The sequence below is a fragment of the Balaenoptera physalus genome (genome assembly GCF_965194825.1).
Source record: "Balaenoptera physalus genome assembly, chromosome: 5".
Taxonomy (NCBI): Eukaryota; Metazoa; Chordata; class Mammalia; order Artiodactyla; family Balaenopteridae; genus Balaenoptera; species Balaenoptera physalus.
The window spans coordinates 40,372,605-40,389,509 of record NC_138884.1 but is presented as its reverse complement, the minus strand read 5'-3'; the positions used below and the strand labels follow the sequence as shown (position 1 = coordinate 40,389,509).

General features: G+C 36.4%; 1 long non-coding RNA gene across 1 annotated transcript in view; it reads left to right on the top strand.

Moving 5' to 3' along the window:
* LOC309661688 overlaps nt 1-16,905 on the top strand; it is a 461,825-nt gene that overhangs the window by 420,574 nt on the left and 24,346 nt on the right. Inside the window, exon 2 of the long non-coding RNA XR_014264162.1 lies at nt 4,031-16,905. This exon is cut by the window's right edge and continues 24,346 nt beyond it. This is a non-coding gene — a long non-coding RNA (uncharacterized lncRNA). The remainder of the gene's footprint in view (nt 1-4,030) is intronic.

The following is a 16,905-nucleotide window of genomic DNA, read 5'->3' as shown; positions in this document are numbered from 1 at the left end:
TGTATACTTTTAGCATAATTTTTGTACTGTATTTTTTATTATAGTTAAATAATGCATAACAACTTCAGCACCCTTTCAAATTTTTTCTGTTTTTATTAGAATGATGCATGAAATAAAACGTCCATGTTGTCAAACCACAAGAATACTTTTTTTTTCAGAAAAAACAGTCTAAATCAATATCCTTTTTCTTAAGGGTAAATGGAATATTAGAAAATCTTTATTCTGTGTTTTTTTAATTTATAGTTGAAGATATGCAAAAAAACATAATAAAGCATAGTGCAAATATATAGTCTGTCATTTAAAATACAATAATGACACCAAAGGCAAAATTCATGAAAGAAATAATTATAAGCTAGGCTTTATTAAAATGTAAAACTTTTGCTCTGCAAGAGACTTAGAAGACAAGTTACAGGCTGGGCAAAAATATTTGCAAAATAAACATCTGAAAAAGAACTTATCCAAACTATACAAAGAACTCTTAAAACTCAACAATAAGAAAACAAAAATTTCATTAAAAAATTGATAAAAGACCTTAATAGACATCTCACCAAAGAAGATATACAGATAACAAATAAGCATATGAAATGATGCTCCACATAATATGTTATCAGGGAAATGCAAATAATTATCATCGATATCTACTGATATGCATGCCTCTGGTACTTATATCCACTTTTTTCATCACAAAAGTTATATATGTGCAACTACACAGAGGCAACTTTAATTTTTTTAATTGACATATAATATTGTATTAGTTTTAGATGTACAACAAGATGATTTAATTTATGTATATTTTGTGAAATGTTTGCCATAGTAATTTTACCTAACATCCATCATCACACATAGTTACAAATTTTTTCCCTGTGATGAAAACTTTTAAGATCTATCTCCTAGCAACTTTAAAATACTCAGTACAGTGTTATGAACTATAGTCACCATGCTGTACATTACATCTCTAAGACTTATTTTGCTTATAACTGAAAGTTTGTACCATTTGACCACTTTCACCCACCTACCCAACCCCAATCCCCACCTCCAGCAACCAGTAATCATGTGTTCTTTTTTGATTAGTTTGGTTTGTTTTTTGCATTGTTTTTTAGTTTAGATTTCACATATAAGCAAAATCATACAGTACTTGTCTTTCTCATCTGACTTATTTCACTTAGCATAATGCCCTCAAGGTCCATCCATGTTGTCATAAATGGCAAGATTTCCTCGTTTTTTAATGCTAAATAATATTCAGTTGTATATACATATTTTCTTCATCCATTCATCCTTCATTGGACACAAGTTATTTCCATGACTTGGCTTTTTAAATAATGCTGCAGTGAACATGGGTATGCAGACATTTTTTCAAGATAGTGATTTTATTTCCTTCAGATAAATATCCAGCAGTGGAATGGCTGGATCATATAGTAGTTCTATTTTTAACTTTTTGAGGAGGCTCCATGCTGTTTTCCATAGTGGCTGCACCAATTTACATTCCCACCAATAGTTCACAATAGTTACCTTTTCTCCACATCCTCACCAACACTTTTTAACCTCTTGTCTATTCATGATAGCCATTCTAACAGGTGAGAGGTGACACCTTATTATGGTTTTGATTATTTCCCTGATCATTAGTGACATTAAATACCTTTTCATGCACCTGTTGGCCATTTGTATGTCTTCTTTGGGAAAATGTCTATTCAGATGCTCTGCCCATTTTTTAATCAGCCTGTTTTGTTTTGTTTTGTTTTGTTTATACTACTGAATTAAGTGAGTTCTTTACATATTTTGGATATTAACCCCTTATCAAACATATGATTTGCAAATATTTTCTCCTATTTGGTAGGTTGCATTTTCATTTTGTTGATGGTTTTCTTTGCTATACAAAAGCTTTTAAGTTTAGCTAGGTCCCACTTGTTTATTTTTGTTTTAATTTCCATTACTCTAGGAGATGGATCCAAAAAGATATTGCTGGAATTTATGTCAAAGAGTGTTCTGCCTATGTTGTCCTCTAGGAGTTTTATAGTTTCCAGTCTTATATTTAGGTCTTTAATCCATTTTTAGTTTATTTTTGTGTATGGTGTTAGAGAATGTTCTAATTTCATTCTTTTACATGTAACTGTCCAGTTTTCCCAGCACCACTTATTGAAGAGGCTGTCTTTTCTATTGTATATTCTTGCCTCCTTTGCCATAGATTAATTGACCATGGGTGCATGGGTTTATCTCTGGGTTCTCTATCCTGTTCCACTGATCTATATGTATGTTTTTGTGCTAGTACCATACTGTTTTGATTACTGTAGCTTTGTAATATAGTCTGAAGTCAGGGAGCCTGATTCCTCCAGCTCTGTTTGTCTTTCTCAAGATTGTTTTGGCTATTCTTTTGTGTTTCAATACAAACTTTAAAAGTTTTTGTTCTGGTTCTGTGAAAAATGCCATTAGTAATTTGATAAGGATTGCATTAAATCTGTAAATTGCCTTGGGTAATATAGTCATTTTGACAATATTGATTTTTCCAGTCCAAGAACACTTCCATCTGTTTGTGTCATCTTTGATTTCTTTCATCAGTGTCTTACAGTTTTCAGAGTACAGGTTTTTTGCCTCCTTAGGTAGTTTATTCCTAGTTATTTTATTATTTTTGTTATGATGGTAAATGAGATTGTTTCCTTAATTTCTCTTTCTGATACTTCATTGTTAGTGTATAGGAATGCAACAGATTTCTCAGTATTAATTTTGTATTCTGCAAATTTATTGAATTCATTGATGAGTTCTAGTAGTTTTCTGGTAGCATCTTTCGGATTTTCTATGTATCAGTTTTTGTCATCTAAACAGTGACAGTATTACTTCTTTTTCACTTTGGATTCCTTTTATTTCTTTTTCTTCTCTGATTGCTATGGCTAGGACTTCCAAAACTATGTTGAATAAAAGTGGCGAGAAGGACATCTTTCTCTTGTTTCTGATCTTAGAGGAAATGCTTTAACCTTTGAGTATGATGTTAGCTGTGGGTTTGTCATATATGGCCTCTATTATGTTGAGATAGGTTCCCTATATGTCCACTTTCTGGAGTGTTTTTATCATAAATGGATGTTGAATTTTATCAAAAGCTTTTTCTGCATCTATTGAGATGATCATATGGTTTTTACTCCTCAACTTGTTAATATGGTGTACCACATTGGTTGATTTGTGGATACTAAAAAAATTTTTGCATCACTGGGATAAATCCCACTTAAGTATGGTGTATGATCATTTTAATGTATCACTGGATTTGATTTGTGACTGTTTTGCTGAGGATTTTGTGTCTATGTTCATCAGTGATATTTGGCTGTAATTTTCTTTTTTGTGGATCTTTGTCTGGTTTTGGTAACAGGGTGATGGTGGCCTGATAGAACCAGTTTGAAAGTATTCCTTTCTCTGCAATTTTTTCTTCTCTGTTTGGTAGATTTTACCTGTGAAGCCATCTGGTCCTGCACTTTTGTTTGTTGGGAGTTTTTAAATCACAGATTCAATTTCAGTACTGGTAATTGGTCTATTCAAATTTTCTATTACTTCCTGATTCAGTTTTGGGAGATTGTACCTTTCTAAGAATTTGTTTGTTTCTTCTAGATTGTCCATTTATTGGCATATAGTTGCTTGTAGCAATCTCTTATGGTCCCTTGTATTTCTGTGGTGTTCTTTGTAACTTCTTTTTCATTTCTAATTTTATTGATTTCGGCCTTATCCCTTTTTTCTTGATGAGTCTGGCTAAAAGTTTATCAATTTTGTTTATCTTTTCAAAGAATCAGCTTTTAGTGTCATTGAATTTTTCTGTTGTTTTCTTAGTCTCTATTTCTGCTCTCATTATTATGATATCTTTCCTTTTACTAACTTTGGATTCTGTTTGTTCTTCTTTCTCTAGTTGCTTTAGGTGTAAGGTTAGGTTGTTTATTTGAGATTTTTCTTCTTTTCTGATGTAAACTTGTATTGCTATAAACTTCCCTCTTAGAATTGCTTTTGCTGCATCCCATAGGTTTTGGATCATTGTGTTTTCATTTTCATTTGTCTCTAGGTATTTTTTAATTTCCTCTTTGATTTCTTCAGTGATCCATTGGTTGTTTAGTAGCATATTGTTTAGCGTCCTAGTGTTTGTGTTTTTTGCAGTTTTTTTTTTTTTCTTATAGTTGATTTTTAGCATTGTGGTCTGAAAAGATGCTTGATAGGATTTCAGTTTTCTGTTTTTTGGGTTTTTTTAAAAAATTTGCCAAGGCTTGTTTTGTGGCCCAGAATGTGATCTATCCTGGAGAATGTTCCATGTGCACTTGGTGCATTTAGCTGCTTTCAGATGGAATGCTCTATAAATATTGATTAAGTCCACTGGGTCTAATGTGTCATTTAAAACCTGTGTTTTGTTATTGATTTTCTGTCTGGATGATCTGTTCATTGATGTAAGTGGGGTGTTAAATTCCCTCATTATTATTGTGCTACTGTCTGTTTCTCCTTTTATGTTTTTTAAAATTTGCCTTATATTTTGCAGTGCTCCTATGCTGGGTGCATATATATTCACAAGTGTTCTATCTTCTTCTTGGATTCATCCTTTGTGCCACTCCCTTCTGGCCTGCAGAGTTTCTGCTAAAAAAATCAGCTGATAACCTTAGGGGGATTCCCGTGTATGTTATTTGTTGTTTTTCCCTTGTTGCTTTTAATATTTTCTCTTTATCTTTAATTGTTGTCAGTTTGATTACTATGTGTCTCAGTGTGTTCCTCCTGGGGTTAATCCTGTGTGGGACTCTCTGTGCTTCCTGGACTTGGTTAACTGTTTCCTTTCCCATGTTAGGAAAGTTTTCAGCTATTGTTACTCAGCTAATGTTATCTCTTCAAGTATTTTCTCAGGCCCCTTTTCTCTCTCTTCTCCTTCTAGGAACCCTATAATGTGAATGTTCATGTGTTTGATATTGTCCTGGAGGTCTCTAAACTGTCCTCATTTCTTTTCATTCTTTTTTCTTTTTCTCTTCTGTGACAGTGATTTCCACCATTCTCTTTCAGCTGACTTATCTGTTCTTCTGCCTCATTTATTCTATTATTGATTCTTCCTAGTGTATTTTTCATTTCAGTTACTGTATTTTTTAACTCTGTTTTGTTTCTTTATATTTTCTAACTCTTAGTTAAAAACTTCTTGTAACTTCTCACTCTGTGCATTCATTCTTTTCTTGAGTTCTTGGATCATCTTCATGATCATTACTTTGAATTCTTTCTCAGGTAGGTTGCCTATCTCCACTTCCCTTAGTTGTTCTTCTGGGATTTTATCTTGTTCCTTTATCTGGAACATATGCCTCTGCTGTCTCATTTTGTCTAAATTCTGGTGTTTGTGGACTCAGTTCCACAGGCTGTAGGATTATAGTTTTCTTGCATCTGTTGTCTGCCCCCTGGTGGGTAAGGCTGGTCTAGAGACTTGTGCAGGCTTCCTGGTGGGAGGGGCCGGTGCCTGCCTAGTGGTGGGTGGAGCTGTGTCTTGACCTTCTGGTGGGTAGAGCTGTGTTGAGAGTCATGTCTCTAGGTGGCTGTGGGCTCAGGAAAGGTGGCCTGTCCAGCCTGTCTGTTGATGGGTAGGGCTGTGTTCCACCCTGTTGGTTGTTTGGCCTGAGTCCTGGAGCCTACAGGCTGTTGGATGTGGCCAGGTCTTGGTGCCAAAATGTCAGCCTCCAGGAGAGCTCATGCTAATGAATACTCCCTGATACTTCTGCCACCAGTGTCCTTGCCCCCAGAATGAGCCACAACTGGCCCCTCCCCCTGACACCCTCCAAGGCCAATAGGTAGGTATGGTCCAGTCTCCTATGAAGGCACTGTTTTTGGTCTGGGTCCTGGTATACACAAGTCCTTGTGTGTGTCTTCCAAGAGTGGAGTCTCTGATTCCCTCAGTCCTGTGGAGTTCCTTTGATCAAGACCTGCTGGCTTTCAGAGCCAAATGCTCTGGGGGCTCCTCTTCCCAGTGCAGACTCCCAGGCTGGGAAGCCTGACATGGGGCTCAGAACTCTCACTCCTGTGGGAGAACTTCTGTGATATAATTATTCTCCAGTTTGTGGTTTGCCCAACCAGGGGGTATGGGATTCAATTATATCACAAGTGTGCCCCTCCTACCATCTTGTTTTGGTTTCTTCTTTATGTCTTTGGATATAGAATATCTTTTTTGGTAGGTTCCAATCTTTTTTATCAATGGTTATTCAGCAGTTAGTTGTGATTTTGGTGTGCTCATGAGAGGAGGTGAGTTTAAGGTCTTTCTACTCCACCATCTTGTCCAGAAAGCCCTCTCAAACTCTTGTTTCTGATGCTTGTTCAGCCTCTTTAAACTGTGTTTTGTTTTGTTTTATTTTGTTTTCCCTTTAGTATGCCTTGTAATTTTCTGTTGAAATGTAGACATGACATAGTTGGTAAAAGGCCTTTAGCAACATAGTGGTAAAGTGGGAGGGAAAGCGTCCTATGGTCTTATAATTATGTCTCAGACTTTTGATGAATCTGTGGCCCTGAATTGTGAATTTCACCATTGCTTGTCTGCTTTTCCCCCTTAAGGTGGAGTTAGATGGCTAGAGGGGGCTGGATTTGGGTATTTCTTTTCCCCAGGTAAGTTGATCTCTGCTAAAACCCTACCAGTTTTAGCTCTGATAAAATAATCTCACCAGAAAGCAGGTCTTGTAAAGAAAAGCAAAATGTTCTGATATTTTCCTGAGTGGTTCATTTCCACTCTCCCTTCCAGAAACACCAGGAGATTTTTCTCCCAAATTTACTGTGAGAACCAGGTTGGACTCTTGGTGGTAGAAATCACAAAAGTGTAGGAACGTTATGACTGTGTTCTCCTGGAGTTTTTAACTCTCAGACTTGTCCAAACTGAGCCTGCAGCAGCTTGGCAATTATAGTTCAATTTTTCCTACCCCAGCACTAGTTTCCGCAGAGGTTTTTGTTCATGTGTTTATGCTCCAATAAGTTGTGATTATCTGTCTGTTTCTCCAGGGACAGCAGTTTGCCCTGTGGCCTCACTTTTCTTCTGGATCTAAGAAGAATTATTGATTTTTCAGTTTGTTATGCTGAGGACAAACTGAACAATTAAGACAGAGTGGCGATTTCTAAGCTCCTTACACATTGGACTAGAAACCAGAAGCCCTGTGCTACATTTTAAACATAATATGTTGCTCTTCACTCGTGAAATGTCAGTAGTAAAACTCAACCTTTGAAGGGTACCATGTGCCATGGAAATATATGGTAATTACTGTTTAATAGCAGATTGAGCTATCCTAACTTCAATACATTAGATATGTAGAAATCTTGGGCAATATTTTTTCATTAAAATATTAGTTCACACCTAACTTATTAAATTTTCCTTCATTTTGCAAAACAAGTTAACCGCAGGCAGTTTAATTGACCAGTAAAACAATTCTATCTGAATATCTCTATCTGGAATCAATGAATCATCCATCATTCTTAAAATGCATTGATGCTTCCTCAAATCTAGAACTTTTATCTTCTTGTGCAATTGAAAAATAACCACCCAAACCAAAGAATCACCACCCGCAAGAGAGAACTGAAATTCAATGTTATAAAACTAAACTTAATAATCCAAAAGTGGACTGCCTAAGCATAGTACCAATGAATTCTTAGCTGAATCCTGATAAATATAAGAATTTTTTTCAAGAAAAACAGTCACTATTAAAAAATTCAATGAGTGAAATGAAAAGGAAATCTCACAATGTTTGTGAGATTTGTGAACCAAAACTGGTATTTTTCCCCCTATTACAATTCCCCTGATTTCCTACAAGCTATTTTCTTAATTGCTTTTGTAATGTTAGCTGCTTCAAATTCATATGCACCATTTAAGAAGGGAAAAAAAAGTAGTTAACTTGTTTTCTGTCTGCCTTATCCAAACACTGAAGTTTCCATTCCCCTATCCTGAATCCTTGCTTTATGAGATAGGGATGGAATACTTATATCCCTTGCTCTCAAAATAAGTTCCTTCAACAAAACAGAGATGACTCAGTCTTCCAAGTGCTTGCTGAGCACCATAGGGGCAAGTTGTCTATGAAGGTTTACAAGGTACAAGGATTTTGTTTATTGATTCAACCTTCCTACAAGTGTTTGGTGAGTACCACAGAGAACACACTGTTTGCTAATGTTGACAGGGTAAGGGGGTTAGTGTCTCCTTCCAACAGTTCGTTATATGCTATGCTTAGGTAGTCTGCCTTAGCAGCTGTATTTATGGTGCCAGGAGACTATGGAGGTATTAGCAAAGAGCTTCAGAGAGGGTTAATTAACCTAAAAACATTTAAACTAAATATAATAGACCCCAAAAGAGAATTTTACTTGGCAAATTTCTAACAGTCTTGCCATCTGACTGTTGGACCTTAAAAGAATCTTAGCATAATGACAAATTCCTAGATCTAGAAATTAAACTATGTTTACCATCCAATGGCAAATGTGCTTAAAACAGTGACATCCTGGAAGTACTTTCAGTTTATTATCATAATTATGATCTTTTTGTTCTCACTTTAGGGTTAGAGATAAAAAAAGAGGAAAAGTAGGGTAGACCAGACTAAAAGAAAATAATTTAGTAGACTAGACTAAAAGAATAGAATTATAGAAATCATTAATAACATCATTTTGTAGAATGGCAGTTCGTATTAGTTGACTTAGAGAACAAAAGTCACCCTAACAGTGACTGAGATGCCAGACAGGTCTCCTGACTCCCGGTCCATGCTCTGTCCTTTAAACCAGAAGAAAAGCTGAACAGTGAATTTATAGAAGGAGATGATAAGTCACATCAGAATCTGAAACAACACTTGCAACAGTGGAGTGAAGCTGGTGACAGGGGTAAGCAACAAGAGCTGAGAGATATTGCTGATAACAGCACCAGATGTGCCATTAGGAGAAAAAGGTATATTGCCCCCAAATCAAAGAGAGTGAGCTCTAAAATGTTATCATTGCTTATGGAGACATAGTTCCCACTAAACAAAGTACAGAGAGTTAATGGGAAAGGTTAACACTAATGTAGGGGTCAGTTGGGTCATTTCTTGTACCCTGAGACATGATGGGATGCTGTTACAGGTCATGTTTTCTAAAACAAAAAAATAATTCAACTTCAAAGAGAATTCAGCATATTGTCAACTTTTATCACACTGCCAGAGAAGCAGTATGGATTTCAGTTTGCTTCTAGAATTATCTGTATCAGAATAATGAGGATACATTTGTTAAAACTGTAGATTCCTAGGCCTACAGAATCAGGATCTCTGAATCAGTTGATTCTGTGCAGTGCCATAAAGTCTGAGAACCATTGAAAGAAAGCTCTTACCTCTTGCTTACCTCTAAATTCTGCCTTACCTGCTGTAATTCTTTTCTGAGTCACTGAACAGAAGTTTGAAATGCTGCAAAAATCACTTAAGTCTTCCTACATTTTACTCTGAACAGTTTTTAAAGTTTGCTTTCTAATTCTCAGAGCCTTGGGTAATATTGTTTTTAAGTGTTTCAAATTTCTGCTTAAACTAGGATAATAATGGTGGAAAAGAAATGCTTTCAAGAGATATCTAGGATGAGGGAGGTAATAGCCAAAGCTTACAATATGCCAGGCATTATTTTTACTGCTTTAGATGTATTAATTCAATTCCAAAACAAATTTAAGATTTATTATCGCTGATAACATCATTTCCATTTTGGAGTTGTGGAAACTGATGCACAAAAGAGTTAAATAAATTTCCCAGGATAAAGAACTAGCAAATGAAAGAAGCAGGATTCAAGTCAAAACAGTTGAGTATAATCACCAGTGTTCTTAACCATCACCCTACTGGCTCCCTGTGGAAGTCAGTAAGATTTAGTGACCGGTTGTGTATGAACTGCAATGCCAAAGGTGACGCTTTGCTTCTGATAAGTTTTACTCTTGATCCACATTCACTGAAATAGGAATAATTACTATCAAGTGCAATAACAACATAGAATGGTATTGTTTCATGCTGGTCTCAGCCTATCAATAAGCAATGTTGTGGCTGGACCAGATCTTGTGTTTCTTATCATAATTGTAAGACGCCCTTTAGAAACAATCATCAGAAAAACTTGAAAAAAAATAAAGGCTTATTTCTTATAGGATCAGGAAATTACACAACACATCGGGGGTCACACAATGAGAAGGGCATGGGTAGAGTGAGAGAGAGCACAAGAGCCTGGGGTTCTGTTTTTATTGGGGTCAAGGGTGGGGCCAAATAATTCAAGGACTCATTCTTTATTGGTGAATTTAAAACATAAGAGTGGGAATTTAAAGCTCTGGAAGACAAAAAAAAAACAAGTTGCCCAAATGTCAGTTATCCAAATCAATCAAGATCTCTAAAACAAAGAAGCCTCAGTGAGGCGAGGTGCTGTGACTGGCGGTGCTTACTGCATTCCTGGGATAGATGGGAGAGATAGCCATCTTTGAAATGGATGCCAGCAATCAAAGCCTCAGCCAGTCACTTGCATTACAAAAAAGGGGAAAAAAACAACAACTGTCAGGTTTACACTACTGGTTCTACTGTAACAATGAACATTTCAGAATAAATTGCTGATTTCCAGTACCAACCAAGATGGAATAAGCCTAGTATGGGCTATCTCTCCTAACAGACTACAACCATACACTCTGAGAAAATATAAAAGCAACTACCTGAAAACTCTGAAAATTAAAAGGTAGAAGAACAACCAAGAAGAAAAATCAAAACATGAATAATGGCCAGAAGCATGTATTCTCATTTATCTCTAGGTTTTCACCCAAAAGTGGGCCAAGTCCCAGAACTGTGCAACAGGCATGAACAGTGGAAACTCCAGGAAAAACACCCTCTCTCTAGCCAGAGAACCAGAAAAGAGGTCCTCTGCACGCTGATAGGTATGCAGAGATTCCCTCCTTTCTTTGTCTTTTTCTTTTTCCATCTCCTGGCCTTCCCTGAGGCCAGCCCCAGTCTCAAAATGGCAGTGCTGTGGCAGCAGTAGTGGGCACCCAAAATCATAAGGGAAAACCCTTCCCTCTAGCAAGAGGAATGGGGAACTGGGCTCTTGTGTTTCTCACAGTGTTGGGAGGAGGGGAGTATTTCTTTCTTTTTTTTTTTCCTCTCCTTTCTTTATCCTAAGGGTAGTCACCACTGCACAAACAGTGCAACTGCATGGGGAGCCAAAACTCTGAGAGTAAACCCGGATTCTGAGCCAGAAAATAGTTGTCCTAGGAAAGCATGGCTGAAACTACAGGGAAAATTACTGATTGCTTTACTATGTAAGTTCCACTCCCCCTGTGGGTTTCAATTGCCCTCTGTGATTTATTTGCTGATATTCCAGCAAAACCTGTATGGCAATAATTCTCACTCCTACACTCCCCAACAACTATAGGTAAATGGTTAGGTGGGGGAATACAGCAGGGTCTTCTTCTGGGTGAGAACAGAGTCTCTGCAGTTTAGAAATTGGAGTTGGTCCCTTCCTCTTACATTGATGGGAAAAAGACAGGAAGAGCACCTTGAACTATATCCTCAACCTCAGACAATAGTCTCCAGAGAACCACTTGTAAGGTTTGAAGTTGATAGCAGACTATAATGGATTTCTAAATACTTCAGCATGGACCATGTGATAATATATTTCCAGCAGTTCGTTAAAACTTTAAGTCTAGAGGCAGTTGCCCTAATCAAGAATGCACAGTCCAGAGTGGTCAACTAACATTATATCAAAAAGGTCCATACTCTAGAAGTTGCTATTATAAGTACTTCTTTTATCCTGTGTTAATCAACTATTGACACTTTGGCAATTATCATACTGAGTATCAGACATGGGTCTTTACAACTGAAATTTATGGCTTTAGTATTTAGAATATAAATCTTAGAAATTGGCTCTTATTGGTGAAATAGGCAAACATTTATGACACGTGGGTTGACTAAAATACTTGAGATATGCTCCCCATCCTTGGATGAAGAAGTTGTAAAAATCTACCTACCTTTCACCTTTAGAGATAAAACTTGAGTAAAACTTGAGTCTTGATTCCCTAATCTGTCCTTTGCCTAGTCATTGATAATGGGAAGATTTCTGAATGTCTGATGCTAAATATAAGAATAAAAGAATCCCACTTCTGTAATGCTGTTGTGTCTGTTTCAAGTGAACCTTTCATTCAAGGTATGGTCAGAGCACCTAAGTGAGTGAAGAGTTGGGACTTTATTGAGCCTATAGGATAAGTTGTAGGAAAAACTGAAGACATCATATGCTAATAAACTTTAGCTTAACACATCTCTGTATATGAGGCATAAAATTTCTTTTGTTATGATATAATAGAGAGATCATAGCCAACCCTCACCACTTTAAATTTCTTTGGCAGCTACATTACATATTAACAAGAACCTAGTTATGGTAAGTGGCCAAGTTATTTTAGGTCAATTCTCATAACTATGGGGGTGTCCTCCTTCTCCACTGAGGTACTAAACAGCTTGTGATTCATGTTAAGTGCCAGAGCTGTGGAAATTTAAGGATTATGGTACAGCATACCTAATACACAGAGAATATGTGGCTATACTACAGCTCTGGGAGGGCACAGAGGGGAGCCAGAAAGTTCCCACAATCCTTAGAGAGAAAAGCACAGAGGTTATTCTGGGGAGCAACCTCAGCAGGTTTCCCCTAAAGAGTTTTACCGCTTTGAGAAGATGCCTGAACTCAAAGAGGTGGGAGTGAAAACCACTGGTGTAGACAGACATCATTTGATGCATCACCCTGCCTTGACCAGACCATGCGGAGGAGTAATCAATACCCACATCAAGACCACTTTAGCTACAGAAAACCCCACTGAACACCCCTATGCAACTATATCCATTATAGTAATAAAATGCTCTTGAAACATAGTACAGTGCTGCCAATACCAATCTTTTACTAGTTATTAATTAAGCAAGTAACACCTTTTTTCCAAGAAGCTCAAGGCTACTGAAACTGAGAGCTAGAAATCGTCAAAAAAATACTTTTCTAGTCCATCAGTCTTCTCCTGGCTTCACTCACCTCCCATCAGGCCTTGACTCCAAACTCAATCTTTAACCACTGCTCCCTATAGTGTCACATAATGTCATGCCCTTCCTCCTCATCCATGACAATTTTCACCCAAGGCCACTCTCACCATCTGTTTTCTCTAGTTCCACTCTTAGGGCTACCAAACTGTTTACTGGGACCACGGAAAATACAGCTTAATCTTATCTGAGTCCTTACTGATATTCAGCTCTCAGAGAATCTTAGGGTTGGAAAAACTTGAGGTGATACTCAGTTCAACGCTCCCATTTAAAACAGAATTTCCATCTACAATATCTCTTAGAAATCCAATTTATGACTAAACTCACTTAACAATAGGTCAATAATTTTCTCTGAAATATTTTCCCTAAAGTTTTACAAAACGTATATAAACTGATAAAAGTCAACCTCACTAAGTTTTCTATCAAGTGATTTTGGTTCTGTCTTCTGTCAAAAGGAAAATGAATCTGCTCCCTAAGCTATATATCATCCCCTCAGTCATTTGAAACCCATTCCCCTGTGTCTCCTAAATCTCCTCATCATAAAATAAGGTTATGGTTTCCTTTTATGATATGGTTTTTAGATCCTTCTCCATCATGGTTGTCTCTTAAATTATAGTGAGTGAGCACAAATTAGATTGCGGTGAGGTGGGGTGGAAGTAGTGAAGAGACAGATTCTCTGGTGCCCAAGGAGAACATTTTTAAGTCTGAGGAGGAGAACTGGTGAGAAACAGACCAATAGAAAAATAGGGCACTATCAGATGTCTACTTGACAATGGTTTCCAAAGTTTCCACTAAACTAATTGGTGCCTAGTTCCACAGACTACCCTGACCAGCTTTGTTCTGCAAGGTCTTATCTAGAGGTACACCCAATTTAGTGCTTGCCACCCAACACACTAGATATTTGAATAAAGAAAATAGAGAAATTCTTGGGTTCTAAGAATTTCTACCTCGTAGAGAGATATAAAGTTGCTAGATATTTTCATACTTTAGGAAAAACCTTAGGGTTATTCTGAGAAAAAAATTAAAATATAAAACTTGAAATTTTAGTGTGCTTTGCAATTTTTGTCATTTCATCATTTTTGAAATGTGTCATCCACAATTTACTCAGAAAAATCATTATATTTTAGTGTATTTAAAGGTAAAAACCCCAGAAGAAAAAAAATGATATAATTGTTAATTCTCTGTATTGTTAAGTGTGGTTTGTTTTTGTTTTGTTTTTGCATTACAATCGTAGGGAAAAACAAAAACAAAAATCCTTGGCCAGCAGGAATAATTTTACTCAGGCCTTTCTAAATTTCAGCCTCTTTCCAACCAAATCCTTCTCTCCCTCTGCTCCCAAGAAATTTGTATTCCCATTTTAAAGCTACTGTGCTCCCACCCCAGGCTTAGCTCCCCCAAATGAATTTCCTAGATACCCACCAAAGCTAATTTCTTCTGATCTTCAGGTCCTACTTATGCCTGGGTACCTCTAGGAACTCACCAGCAACTTTCACTCAACCACCTCTTTTCACATTCCTCCAAACTACTTTTGACTTTTGCCTCAAGGCCTATTGATTTACCTTTGATTTGAATTTTCAGGGATAATCTGTTTCTTCTGAAATCTAGATATTTCTCCTTAATTCATAAGTCCTAGAAATTATCCATTCTGTACAGATGTACAGAAATGGCAATATTATACTGGAAAGAAATTACCAACAATGGACAAATAAAACAAACAGACTCATAAATACAGAGAATTAACTGGTGGTCACTAGAGGGCAGGGGGTACAGGGCTGGGCAAAATAGGTGAAGGGAATTAACAGATACCCACTTCCAGTTGCAAGATAAATAATTCATGAGAATGTCATGTACAGCATAGGGAATATAGTCAATAATATTGTAATAACTTTGCACAGTGACAGATTACTAGACTCATCATGGTGGTCAATTCATAATATATATAAATGTTAAATCACTATTTCGTACACCTGAAACTGACATAACATTGTATGTAAATTATACTTCAATAAAAAAAAAAAAAGAAAAAATCTGTTTCTAAAGAGCCAGAAGACAGGGACTTCCCTGACGGTCCAGTGGTTAAGACTTCTCCTTCCAGTGCAGGGGGTGGGGGTTCCATCGCTGGTCGGGGAACTAAGATCCCACATGCCTCGCGGCCAAAAAACTAAACATAAAACAGAAACAATACTGTAACAAATTCAGTAAAGACTTTAAAAATAGTCCACATCAAAAAAGAAAAAAAAAAAGGAATCATAAAAGAGCCAGAAAACAATCACCAACAGGCTATGGTAAACGCAACTATAGTATAGGTAACAACTTCTTTTTTTTCAAGATTGGTTTTAACAATAAAAAGACAAGACAACAGTAATATGAGAGCTGAAATGCAAGAATTGCACAGATTTAAATGTTTTAATAATAATTGACTTCTGCAGTACAGTGCTGAACCCAAGACTAATGGCCTTTCTCTGAATGACTTTGGAAATTTTGTAGTATTTTGAGCTTCCCTGAATTCTGTTCAGAGATAATGCTGACATTTTTTGGTGTGGCCCATATATTTCTCATCCATCTATACTGTTTCATTAATTCAATTAGATGCTGACTCTTCAACTGGGAATTTGTTAAATTCTGAGGCATAGTAAGCCATCTATTCCTGGCTGCGAGCCAGGAATGATGGGAAAGCATTTCACAAAGAAACTGCTTGAATATAAATGTCCAGGATAGTTCTTGAAATTATGGTTGTAAATGCACCCATCAGCTTTAGATCATACTACGCAATGCCAAATTTTCAGAAAATGAAATCGTCAAGATAGAATGGATATTGAATAAGTTAACCTAAAAAAAACTATTATAAATACAGAAGATAGAAGATTCACATCACATTTCCAGGAAAACCTACTCACATGCACTGTCAGAAAAGCAGAATCTGTGTAACTTATGCAGAAAAATGGAGGAGCCAATGCAGGGATCATTGACAGGAAAATTCAGCAAAAGAGAGAACTAAGAAAGCATGTGAACTTGAACAAGTTACATAAGCTCCCTGGGCCTCTATTTCCTCATTATTGAAATAATAAGATGATTGGAATGAGTGAGTCTGACTCCAAAATTAATTATAATTTTGACCAGAAGGATTACAAGAAGAATTGTCCATTGTCCCTTCCTTTTTTTCTTCTTTCCACAACACTGATTTTAAATATCCTTGAAAGCATCTAGGTTTGTATTTAATAATTGCCCTCATCTATGCAAAAATTTTAAACTTTAAGTTTTTTGCACACTTAGGATTTAAGTGGAAGAGATATATTTTATAGCAATAAAAATAATGGGAATTAAATTATACAAAATAGATGTTCAAAAAGGAAATGCAGTAATAGCGTTTTTTTCTAATTCACGGAGGTTATGAAAATATTAAAAGTACCCCACTACATATGGGATTGTGGGTAATTCATACTTTTTCTTTATTTTGTTTTCTAAATTGCCTTCAATGTCCACGTGTAGCTTCTATTATCAGAAAAAGAAAATGATTTTGTTTATAAAGAAAGGGGAAGGGAAAATAACCTATTTTGTGTATCAACTATGAAGCATTCTTTTTTATATAGAATATATTAATTGAAATGCTTGTCTGCATAAGTGTTCTGGGTCTTTCCCATTTTATGATATTTTATATTTCTTAAAACAATTTTCTCAGTTTTAAGAAAAATTGAGGTAAATCGTGCTTAAATTTAGACTGAAATTAAGGATAGAGGGAAACATTCAACCTGAAAATAATTTGGTACCTTAAGAGTTTAGCAAATATCACTAGTTATTTGACTTAGTTGGTGTAGGCAAGGAAGGAAATTTGTCCAGAGTTAAGGGGTCTCTGCACCCATTTAGAGAAAACCAAAGTGTCAAGGGCTTGAGGGGTGGGGTGGGGGGTTGTGAAGGACACACC